Here is a 13,103-nt window from a genome sequence, read left to right on the forward strand (position 1 = left end):
AAAAAAAAAAAGAGAAATACCGTACAGAAGGATGGAGTCTAACGGTGCCTGGAATTTTCAAAATCATCAGAGTAATAATTTTAAATGTGCCACAAAGTAATGCCATAATCCAAATAAGTTATACATTCATTTGCTTAACTTTCATCCATGAAAATCTTTATATAATTACTGCTTGTTCTTTTGAAATCCTTTCCTACTGTGTAGTTTGTAAAAGCTCAAAGTAGATCAAAGCTAGTTGTTACCCTACTTACTTCTATAAACACAAAACTCTGTTGAGGCTTTTAGGTGAAGTAAGCCCAGATACAGGCTATGTTCTGTCATGTATGACCAAAATAAAAATTCAGCCTAAGGAAACTCCTTTTGTAGACATTATTGGTACCACAAAAACTACAAAAGTTAGCTGGGCGTGGTGGCACACACAGACTGTATCTCCATGCTGCCTACTCTAGGTTGCAGTATGTTCCCAACACACATCTTTAATGGTTTAAAATGGTACTTCAATTTCTCCTTCAATTTGTATGCTCTGCCAGCTGTATGCTTCCTCTGCATGTTTCCAAAGTGAGACAGTCTTGCTCCATCGCCAGGTGCCAGGCTGGAGTGCAATGGCATGATCTCGGCTCACTGCAACCTCCGCCTCCCGGGTTCAAGCAATTCTCCTGCCTCAGCCTCCCGAGTAGCTGGGACTATAGGAGATGCTGAGAAACCGCCTTTTTGAGGAGGAAGGCTGGATGTTCGATAAGAGCGGCTGGCGACCAAAGAACTAAACTTTAACGCAACAAAAGTGAGTCGGCTGCCTAGGACCACAGGTGTCCAACCCAGGAACACCCCTCTCTGCCTGGAAGGCCCAGGTGCGGCTGGAGGGGGACTGAAAGGGTCAGACCACAGGATTGTTCTCAACTTTGGGCTTTTACACAGCAGTTTCGAAGACAAAGGGGCTTTTCAGCTAGGTTTGGTTCACCGTGCCCCTCCTCCCAGGCCCAAGTTGGTCCCCAAAGTCCCCAGCAATGCTTGGGACGTCCCTCACTTGGCTCCTTTTTCTTGGGGCCACTGCCACCCCTAGGTTGCCTGCTGTACCTCCTAGAGAGAGGTGGATGGCCGTGACATTCCAGGGAGGACAAAGGGGGGACTGAGGAGGCACAGACGCCCTTCTAAAGTGCCACCCCGGACACGCATCCCACTACGCCCTTGAGACGCCCTCAGGCTACAGCCTTCGACCGAGCCTCCTCCCTTCGCCCCGCCTCTCAGCAGGGGGAGGGGCGCGGTGCGGCCGGCGCTCTCTGATTGGCTGCCACATCAGGGTTCCCCGCAGCGATTGTGCCTTCTGCGCCTGCGTGCACAAGGCGGGGCCCCTGTCTTGGGAGTTGCTGGAAGTGGGAGGCGGGGCAGCGGTCACTAGCAGCGAGCGCAGGCAGCGGTGGGGGCCAAAGTTGAGAGCAGTCCCTAGTCTAAGCCTTTCCGTCGCTCTCCGGCACCGCCAGTACCACGGACTCCACCCTGCCGCTGCCCCTCGGCGACGCGGTGCATCGACCAGGTGGCTTCAGGTACTGCGAGGCACCCAGCCGTCGGGCACGCTCCCTCGCTGCGGTTTCCGGCCGTGGTGCCGCCAGACCCGGGGCCTGGGAGAGGGGTGGGGACTGGGGCTCGCCGCCCCTGGAACGGAGGGGAAGACAAGCCTGTGCCGGTGACCTCTCACTCCCGCCGGCCTCCTCCCTGCCTCTGCGGCGTGCCCCTCAGACCCCCATTCGCCGCCCAGTTCCGGGGTGGTCTGGGCGTTGGTACCAGCCACAGCCCCGGGGAGGGTCTTCATGTAGACTTGAGGGTGTGCGTGCTGGTCCCTGCCCTCCGCCGCAGCGGGGCTGGGACTTGGCGGTTGGGTCTCTTCGGGTTGAGGCTGAGATGTAGACGGGGCGGAAGGCTGTGTTCCGGAGAGGCTGGGGTGGTGGTGCCTGCCCAGCAGGTGGCTCTGAATGAACCCTGGAAGGGCTGATGCGTGGGTCTAGGTCTGAACAGTGCATTGGAGATGGCGTCGATGGGTGCGAGGGGCACAGAGAAGCTTAAGTGCTACTGCACTTTGGGGACAGTTTGCATTGGAGTGTGGTTTAAGGGAGACAGAGGCAGTAGTTTCGGGGAAGGCAGAGGTTATGAAGAAAAGTGAGAGGGAGTTATCCCCAGGATTCTAGCTGAGAAAGTTGCAGCCTTGTAGATAGAAGCAGTCACCCTTACCTCCTGGCCCAACCCTCAAAAAAGCACTTGGCAGTGTTCAGGGAAGGGTGGCATTTAAATGATGCCAATTGAGTTTGATGGTTAAAGGGCTTAAGGATTACTGAGAAATCAACAATATTGTGTCAGGAAAAGCAGCGCCATTTTTATTCAGCAAAGAAAGCTTGGAAATATTTTGTTGGGAGAATTCAGCATAAGATTTAAGGAAGTTGTTGATGCTGGGTGTGGGAGGTAGAGTTAGGTGATTGCTCTAGCCCCAAACTAAAGGTAGTTGACTTTGGAAATTTCGCTTACAATTGTTTGTAGCGTGCTTAACCTAGAAGTAAGTGTTTGCACTTTATAAAGGATACTGGTTCACTGTCCTTAGCTGTAATGTGCGCATGTTGTTTAGTCTTAAGGGATTTTATTTATAATACAGATTCTCACTTATCCAGACTGCTTTTCCTAGCAGCAAGCTGGAAATCTGACATTAGGGTACAGGCTGCCTTGCGCTTTACTCTTTTAAATAAACTTATGTGGAACGAGTGTCAAATAAAAAATAAACAGAAAAAAATAAATAATTCTGCCTTCTGTTGAAATCTCTTATTGTGATCATACCCACGTATCTTTAACAGCAGTTATAATGTGTATCCTGCCAATGAAGTATTGGTAGTGAAATTAATCGTGTATTTGAAGAAAATACTATTCTCTGTTTACTAATAAATTGATCAGAATTTAGTGTTTTTCATCTTCTCAGCCCTGTGGACGATCATCGCTGTTTTCCACCCTGACATGCAGTGTAGCATGTCACACTCCTGATTTAAACAGGCTGCTGCCAGTGTATCAGCAAATACTGGGTAGGTGTCTGTAAAGAAAACATATTGCTGATGAGGAGCAAGGGAGATAGCCATATACGTTTATATTTCTTTTAGGGAGACTCGCATGTGTTCACACTCTCTCTTTCTCTTCCCCCGTTCTTTCCTTTCTCCAAACCCACCTGTCTGCCATAGGCTTACCCCTCCCTCCCATTCCAAAACATTTTCTTTGTTATGCTAATAATACCTTTTAATTTGTATAATGCTTATAACTTTTTAAAAGTGATTTCATAGTAATGAACTCATTTAAACATCACAGCAACCAGAGAAAGTTCTTTTCAGTACTCCATGGGAAGGAGACAGGACTTAAAACTTTTTGACATGTCTTTCTTTGTTTAGCTGAAGGTCTTGAGTTTGTAGCTTGGGACTACTATAAATTTGTACAGCCACGTATAGCCCTAATTTGTGTAGTATAGTTATGTACTGCATAGTGCCAGTGAGGTCATCAGAGCTCATATATGATTTTGGTCCCACGGATTATAAGGGAGCTGAAAAATTTCCATTGCCTAGTGAAGCTGTAGCATTCATAATTTCTTAGTGACTCATGTTTTTGTGGTGATGGTGGTGTGAACAAACTTACTGTGCAGCCAGTCCCTGTAAAAGTGTAGCATATGCAATTATGTACAGTACATAATACTTGATAACATTAAATACATTATTTGTTTGTGTATTTTCTACCCATTTTATCATTGTTTTAGTGTGTACTTCTGTTGATTAAAAGTTAACTATAGAACAGCCTGAGGCAGGTCTTTCAGGAAATATTCCAGAAAAAGACACTGTCATAATAGCAGGTGACAGCTACATGCATGTTGTTGCCCCTGAAAACCTTTCAGTGGGATGAGATTGGAGGTGGAAGACAGTGATGTGAATGACCAGGACCCTGTGTAGGCCTAGGCTAGTGGGTGTTTGTGTCTTCATTTTTAACAAAAAGTTTTAAAATTAAAAATAGAACAAAGCTTATAGAATTAGGATATAAGGAAAGAATATTTTGTACAGATGTACAATGTGTGTTTTAAGCTAAGTGCAATTATAGAAGAGTTTAAAAGTTTGTAAAATAAATAAAGTCACAGTAAGCCAAGGTTAACTGAAGAAAGAAGAACTTTTCAGTGTAGCCTAAGTGTAAAGTCTTTATAAAGTCAATAGTGGTGTACAGCAATGTCTTAGACCTTGAGATTTGTTCACCACCCACTTACCCACAACAACTTTTAGTCCTGCAGTCTCCATTCATGGTGAGTGCCCTATATAGGTATACCATTTTTTATCTTTTATGCTGTATTTTTACAGTACCTTTTCTATGTTTAGATACACATGTACTATAGTGTTCATTACAGTAAGCTGCTATATAGGTCTGTAACCTAGGAGTAATAGACTGTACGATCTAGGCGCATGTGTAGTAGGCTAGACTGTCTAGTTTTGTGCAAGTCTACTGTGATGTCCTGTATTGAATGTAAGAACGTGCCTTGCGGGGCCAGGTAGCAGAAAGGAGGTAGTGTTTTGCAGTAAGGCTGAGTCCAGGGAAGGAAAAGGAGCAAAACATCTTGCCGTTGACTCCTGTATTGTTTAATCATTACTGAGACTTCCAGAGTGACCTTGAGGTAGCCATAGTATTTGTTCAGTAGGCCTTCAATCTTAGTAAAAGATCTATTATCAAGTGAGGTTACACCATGCCGTAAGATAGGAAGTATCTAGCATCTGAGGTTTGCCTTTGTAGGCCTTGCTTTCCAGATAATTTTATTTCTAGGGTAATGTTTAGTAGGTGATTTTGATTTAAGGAAAATATGGAGAGAAGGTTTTGAGGAAAGAATTGGACTAAGGGAGCGCTGTGACATGAAAAGGGCCATATGTGTTATTTAGAAGACATGAAATATCATTGAGCATATTTGTGTTCTTTGTTAGTTTCTGATGTGCTGATGTTCAGTTCATCTATAACTTGAAAAGTAAGGTGGGCTGGGTGAGGTGGCTCACGCCTATAATCCCAGCACTTTGGGAGGCTGGGGGAGGTGAATCACCTGAGGTCAGGAGTTCAAGACCAGCCTGACCAAAATGGTGAAACCCCATCTTTACTAGAAATACAAAAATTAGCTGGGCATGGTGGTGCATGCCTGTAATCCCAGCTACTCAGGAGGCTGAGGCAGGAGAATAGCCTGAACCTGGGAGGCAGAGGTTGCATTGAGCAGATTGCATTCCAGCCTGGGCAACAGGAGTGAAACTCTGTCTCGGGTTGGGGGGGTGGAGAAGTAAGGCAGAATGAATCAAGTATTTCATAACGTTTTTGCTGTTTGTGAGTGGATTCTTTTTTTTTAATAATGTAAATATGTTTGACATTTTTGCATTTTCAATTTCATTTGTGTTTACAGTAGTGTATTATGTATGCTAATAGGGAACTGATTTTTTTTCATCTGATTTAGAAAGTAATACATGTTTATGGTATAAAATTTATACAATAAAAATGTATAACTATGAAAGTTTAAAAATCACTCACTTTCCTTCACTCCAGGGAAAACTGTTAATTTTTTTAGAATGTGTGTGTATATTGAAACAGAATTAGAGTCACACTGAATATAAAGTTTTTCTAACACAGCCACCATATCATGAGGAATCTCAGGGCACATAAAGATGCCTTGTGTTGGTGCTTGAACCTACAGACCCAGCTAAAGCCTCAGGTGGCAGCCAGCATTCACCATCTAACATGTGAGTGAGTGAGCTTTAGGTAATAATAGTCACTGGCTACCAGCAAATAGAGAAGTAATGAAGTATCTATGCTGATCCATGTCCAAATTGCAAATTCCAAAGCAAATGAAATGTTAGTGTTTTCAGCCACCAAATTCAAGGGTACTTTTTAGGTCATTAGAGTATTAATTTGGCTATCATATATTTTTAAACAATTGTAATTGAAGTATAACATATATAGAGAAATGCATAGATCTTAAGTGTGCAGTTTGATCAATTTTGACAAACGTGTCCATGTATGTAACTCATACTGTGTAACCCTTGTAAAGGTGAACATGGTACACCAGAGTAAACAAGGTGTGAGTATTAGGTGATGAGTAAAAGAGATTGGGAGGCCTTTAGTTTAAAAAAAATATGATGGGAAGCCATCGGATTTTTAGAAATACACTTTGTATTTTAGAAGAGTTTTAAATTTACGGAAAGTTGTGAAAATAGTAGAGAGAGTTTCCAAATAACTTACATCCAGTTTTCCTATTGTTACCCTGTTACATTAGTGTGGTCATTTGTCACAATTAGTAAAGTAATGTTGATACATTATTATTGACTAAATTCTATACATGATTGATTTCTTTAGTTTTTACTTAAGGCCTGTATCAGTTAGCTGCCAGAACAAAATTGCATAAACTGAGTGGATTAAACAAAAGAAATTTGTTTCACAGATCTGGAGGTGGAAAATATGAGATCGGGTGCCAGGACAGTTGGGTTCCAGTGAGGAGCCTCTTCCTCACTTGCACACGGCACGGTCCCTATTCCTAGGTGTGTTCTCACCAGAAGAGAGAAAGAACAAGCTCTCTGTGTCTCTTTATAAGAGCACTAATGCCATCAGACCAGGGCCCTGACCTGATGACTTCATCTAATGCTGATTACCTCCCAAACGCCCTAGCTCCAGATACTATTACATTTGCAGTAAAGCTTCAACATATGAGGATTCTGGGGAGGCCACAAACATTCAGTTTATAAAAAGGTCCTTTTTGTGTTCCTGGATCTTATGCAGGTTACCATATTACATTTAGTCGTTGTGTCTCCTTAGCTTCCTTTAGGCTGTGTCAGTTTCTCAGACTTTCCTTTCTTTTTTGGTGACCTTGTCAGATTTGAGAACTACTGGTCATGTATTTTGTAGAATGTCCCTCAAGTGGGATTTATCAAATGTGTTTCTCATAATAAGTCTGGGTTTATGGATGCCTGGGAGGAAGACTGAAAAGATGAAGTGTCCTTTTCATCACATCATACAAAGGAAAGGGTGTGTACTTTCAATGTGACTGATCACTGTTGATGTTGATTTGGTCACCTGACTGAGATAGTGAAGCAGGATAATTTCCCTGAACTCTTTGCTGGCGGGAACTGGGGTGTGGGTGCTGAAAGTAGTTGGCCACTTAGGTGCCGGCAGGGGCAGACTCCACTCACTAGAACCCCCTGTGCTCAACCCGTCGTGGGAGGGAACATGCAGGTAAGCGTGTGCAGGAGCTGGGGTGAGCGCTTTTGGGTGCTGGGAGGAGCAAAACTCTGTGCAGGCCCTGAGGCCCCAGAAGGAGTGTTACAATTGGTGTTCTTTTAGCTTCACCCCCCATGTACAGTTTACGTGTTAACGGCTCAGTGGAAGGTAAGTGTGACAGCCTTTTACACCAGCCTGGAAGAGAAATGGCTGTTGGAATATGAGAAAGGGTGGATATGAAAGATAATCCCTTCGACAATGTTAAGTTTCAGATGCTGGCTAGACTTTGAAGTAGAAATGTGAAGAACATTGAAGATGTGAATCTGAAGTTCAGGCAATAGGGCAGGACTGAAGATTCTATTTGGAGGTTGCACATTTTATCTTTAAAGAATTCCATTGTATTTTTCAGAATAAGAATTTCATTTGATAGAATAAAGAGCCTATGGTACTTTGAGTAGAATGATGAGAAAAATTTTAATCGAAATTTTTTTTTCCTGAAAGCATTGCGAATAAAAGTAAGAGTAAAATATAGGTGATTTTCAGTCAGCATCAGTGACCCGTCTGTATCTGACCTGAGTCCCAGCTGATATAGCCAGCTGACAGTAGAAAATTTAGAATTTGATTTGCATGTTTTAAAGCTATTGAGAAGAAGAATTAGACATTTTAATTTCTCCACCCCCTCGCCCAAGGAACCATGTGGGTATATTTTTGAGACTTACCTTTTCTTTCTTCTTAGTGGGAAACCAGTCAGAAGTGGGAGGCCTCTGAACAAACTCTATACCATGTAGTCACCAGCTTCTTCCTTCTTGAGGCAGAACGCTGGCCCTCAGTGCCTCTTTCTGCTTGCCCTTGTTCAGACCACTGAGGACTGCCACTGTCCTGTCTGTCTGACCCCTCCTGTTGTGATGAGCAATATAGGGAGGCTGAGGGATTGATATTATTTGGCTCCATATTTTAGAAAGATATTTGGTAGTTATATAAAGTACATCTAGTTTGACCAGTACCACTTATAACTTTAAATTGTTGTACAGAAATTGATCCTTTATTATTTAGAAAATATACTTTAAAGTTAATAATACTGAGAGAATTCAGGATTCTTTCCTGTTGCCTTCCCTGTCATTTAATTCTTTATTTATTTTTAGAGCTTTTGTACTGGCTCATCTTCCCTTTCCTGAGAAGTTGATTTTAAAAATTAGATTTGCAAGAGCTTATCCTTTTAGAGGATGACAAAAATCACTTGTACTTGAACTTAAGGAATTTTTTTTTTTTAAGTTCCCTGTGTGCCCTCTTCAGATCACATCCCAGAGAAGAGAGACTTCTGCAATATTGTGTTAACCATTTCCTTTCTTTCTTCAAGTGTTATCCACAAATGTATATATGTATGTGGTAATAAGCATGAAATTTGCCATCTTAACCATCTTGAAGTGGGTAGTTCAGTAGTGATGAGTGTATTCACAACATTGAGTACTAGATCTCCACTTTTTCATCTTATAGAGCTGAAGCTGTATATTAATTAATCAACTCTCTATTTCCCCCAGGCCCAGCAGCTGGCCTTTTGTTTCTATGAATTTGACTATTATAGATACTTTATATAAGTGGAAACTTACAGCGTTTGTCTTTTTGTGAGTGGCATATCTGAGTTAGCATGTCTTCAGGGTTCATCCATGTTGTCACATATGATATATGTTATATGACTCACAAAAGCCAGAATATATTTTCTGTTGAAAAGCTGAATAATGTTCCATTTATAAAGTTCTGAATCTTCATGTGACTGAATTTATAACATTCATATTTGCAGTGTTTTTATACCTAGTTTAGGAAATTCTTCTGTATCCTGAGATCATAAAGATAGCCTCCTATATTTTTAAGAAATTTTTTCTTTGTTTTAAAACAAGATTAAATTTAAAGGAAGGTTATCAGTACAATTCAGATAACATTTACTTTTCCCCAAACCATTTGCTAATAAGTTGCTGACTTGATGACCCATTGCTTCCAAATATTTTAGTGGCATTTCCTAAGGACATTCTTCTGTGTAATATCAAAATGACCATCAAAATTAGAAAATTAATACATTTCTATCATTACATCTTCAACTTTATTCAAGCTTTACTGGTTATCTCATCAAATTCTGTTTAACAACAGGATTTAGTTTGGAATTACAGGTTGCATTTGGTTCTAAACTCTCCTTAGTCTTTTTATGTCTAGACCACTCCCTTTATTGAATTGAGATGTATTCCTTCCTCTTCTATTTTTTGGGAGGGATTGTATAAAACCAGTGTTAATTCTTTCTAAAAAATTTGATAGAATTCTTCAGTAAAACCATTTGGGCCAAGTTTTTTTTTTGTTGTTTGTTTGTTTGTTTTGGTGGAGGGGTGGGAGATGGAGTTTTGCTTTTGTTGCCCAGGCTGGAGTGCAATGGCATGACCTTGGCTCACTGCAGCCTCCACCTCCTGGGTTCAAGGATTCTCCTGCCTCAGCCTCCTGAGTAGCTGGGATTACAGGCACCTGCTACCACGCCCAGCTAATGTTTTGTATTTTGAGTACAGAAGGGTTTCACCATGTTTGCCAGAATGGTCTTGAATTCCTGACCTCAGGTGAACCACCCGCCTCGGGCTCCCAAAGTGCTGGAATTACAGGTGTGAGCCACCACACTTCACTGGCCGAGAGATGTTTATGGGATTTTAAATTACAAAGCCAGTTTTCTTAACAGTTATACAGCTATTTAAATTCATATTGTATGAGTTGTTGTAGTTTGTGTTTTTTTCTGGAATTGGTGCATTTCATCTAAGAAATTCCATTTTTGCTAATCTATGTGCAGTTTTCTTCTTTACCTTGTATAGACATATTTTCAATGAAAAGATAATCTAATACATATATTTATAAAAATAAATGCATATTTTATATTTGTATCATGTAATTTTATATCTGTATCATATACGTTGGATCAAGCTCTAGATGTAGCCAAGATCTCAGGGGCAGGCTATATTCAGCACTGATGGGAGACTCAATGATCTGTAAAGTCTGTGTCTCTACACACTTCAGAGTTTGCTCTGCATGAGTCTCTGACCATACAAATGTCTATATTGTGCTGACACCTCATTCTATTTCAATTTCTTTCATGACGTGTTATTCAAAATAATGTGATACAGTGCAAATTGGATTTGCCATGATCCTTGACCTCAGGTTGCTTAGAGTCTCTGTAGGGGTTGCAGAGAAGTAATTAGGAAATCAGTAATCAGTGTGGTCAGTGTTGTGATGAGGAGGCAACAGGCCCTCATGAGAACACAGAGAAGAGGTATCTCTTTTATTCTCTGCATCTCTGGTACCTAGTACAGTACCTTGCACATAGTAGGTTCTCATTAAGTCTTTGTTGAAGGATTGAATAAACTCAGAACTGGGTGATCACAAGGTCACTTTGGAGAGGACTTGTGTCTGAGCCAAGTTAGTGATATCTATGGGCAGTAGATGAGTGGAGGGAATTCTGTCATGTGGACGCAATAATATGCAGTGTTGTAGAAGAACAGAAAGCTTAGCAATCTAAATAGTTGTCTAAAGCTGTCTATTTGCAAGTGGGGAGTGGTTTCCAAAAGTGATTGCAGACAGAAGGCTAAGAAGAAATAACTGACCAAAGTATATATTGGGCAAGGTTAGCTAAGAACCAGAATTGATTTTTATGAATTAGCATTTTTGGTTCTGGCTGTCGTGTTTACCATTACTAGGTTTAGTTTCTAACATGCCTTAAAAATAATGTTCTCCAAATGAATAAGAAGTATTTTTTTTGTGAAGCATAATACAGTTTTCTCTGGCCTTTACCTACTAGTCTTATCCATACTATCTTTGCTTTAAAACAATACTTTTTTATGCTCTAAATATATCTGTGATAAATCATGAGTTTACCACTAATAATGGTGGATCATATTGTTGTGTTTTCATATGCCAGGCACTGTATTGAGACTCTGCCATGAGTTATTTCATTTAATGTGGACAGTGGCCTGTCTGTAAGAAAACCAAACCTAGGGCTCCCATTTTACAAAAGTGGCAACTAAGGTTTGGGGAAGTTCAATTGTGTGTACCCAAGGTCACTTAGGTAAGCCTGGGACTCACATTTGAATCTAAGTCTGTCTGACTTCATTTAACCACTGAGCTATGTGTGCTCTTTCCAATGTTTCATATGTCTTTTTATTAAACAAAAAAGGCCCAGGATTTAGTTTTACTTGGGTATATATCCTTAGAAAGTTTATCAGTTAAGTAGGGAAAGAGTTTGTAGTGAAGTAACATATTAAGACTCTCCTAAAAGCAAATTACAGAAACCCACTTTAAACTGGCCAGCATGGCTGGATTCAGATGCTCCAACAATAATTACTGTGCTCTTCCTCTCTGTGTCTCCTCCTTTCTCACCTTCCTCTTTCCCCCTCCTTCTTTATCCCACTGCCCCACTCCCTCTCGTATTCTGCTTTTCTTAGAGTGTTGGCCCATTCTCTCTTGTCACATAAGCAGCCCCAGTTGAAACCAGCTCCTCCTGTGATCCTAGGAAGAGAAAGCATCTTCTCTGGGAGCGCCGGCAGAAATGCCCTGGGGAATACTCTTGGTCATGGGGTCTGGGGGCTGTGAGAGGACTTTGTGCACTATGTGGAATGTAGCTGTTGGGGTGACAACATGTCCATACTTCATCTTGATAAGACCTGTCATTTGATGGTTGAAAGCTATAATTATTTAAAGATAATGCACAAAATATTTTAACAGCTTTATCAAGATATAGTTCACATACCATAGGACTCATTCATTTAAAGTATACAGTTCAATGGTTTGAATATATTCACTGTTGTACAGCTATCACCACTGATAGTGTAATCTGTAACACTTTCATCACAAAAAGAAATCTTGTACCCATTTACAGTCACTCCCTATTTTTCCCAAATCTCTCAGCCTTAAGCAACCACTCATCTACTTTCTGTCTCTACAGATTTGCCTATTCTAGACATTTTATGTAAGTGCAGTCAGATGACTTATGGTCTTTTGTGTCTGACTTCTTTCATTAGCATGTTTTAAAGGTTTGTCTGTCTTTGTATATCATCATGCATTTTTTATTCCCAACTATTATTCTGTTATATGGATATGCCACATTTTGTCTGTCTGTCTGTCTGTCTGTCTGTTGTTGATGGAGATTTGGGTTGTTTTCATGTTTTTGCAATTATGAATAATGCTGCTGTGAACATTTGTGTAGAAGCTTTTGTGTAGATTTGTTTTTACTACTTCTGTGTGTCAATACCTAGGAGTGGAATTGCTGGCTCATATAATAACTATAGCTAACATTTTGAGGATCTGTCCTCCCAAGTGACTGTATCATTTTACATTCTCACCAGCAATGTGTGAGGGTTTCAGTTTCTTTACATTCTTGTCAACTGTTACTATCTTTTTGATTATAGGCATCTTGGTGGGTGTGAAGTGGTATAATGCATATTTTATAAAAGTGGTATAATGCATATTTGTTTGTTAAATAATGGCCTGTTTACTTGTCATCTTACCTTGTATTGGAGCTTTCCCAGTGGGTTCTGAACCTGCTCCTCCTCAGTCCAGCCAGCCAGGTAGGCAGATCGTGCTGATTAAAGGATCAGAAATATGTTTACTTTTCTTTTTCTTTATAAATTTTATTATTTACAAATCTAGACAGGGATTCTTCTTATTTTCATATTAAGAAACAGGTTATAAATACCAGAGGTTACTTGGTTGAAGATGAAACAGGGATTCATATTTAGGATTTATTAGGTGGTAGAGAGCTGCTTGCTTCAGGTCTGCAGTGTCAGCCTACTTTGACATGATAGGTGGCATGCATATGACACATATTCCCACTCTCGTTCACTGTGTTA

This window comes from Sapajus apella, unplaced genomic scaffold (assembly GCF_009761245.1).
Source record: "Sapajus apella isolate SASKATOON/1434 unplaced genomic scaffold, GSC_monkey_1.0 scaffold35, whole genome shotgun sequence".
Lineage (NCBI taxonomy): Eukaryota > Metazoa > Chordata > Mammalia > Primates > Cebidae > Sapajus > Sapajus apella.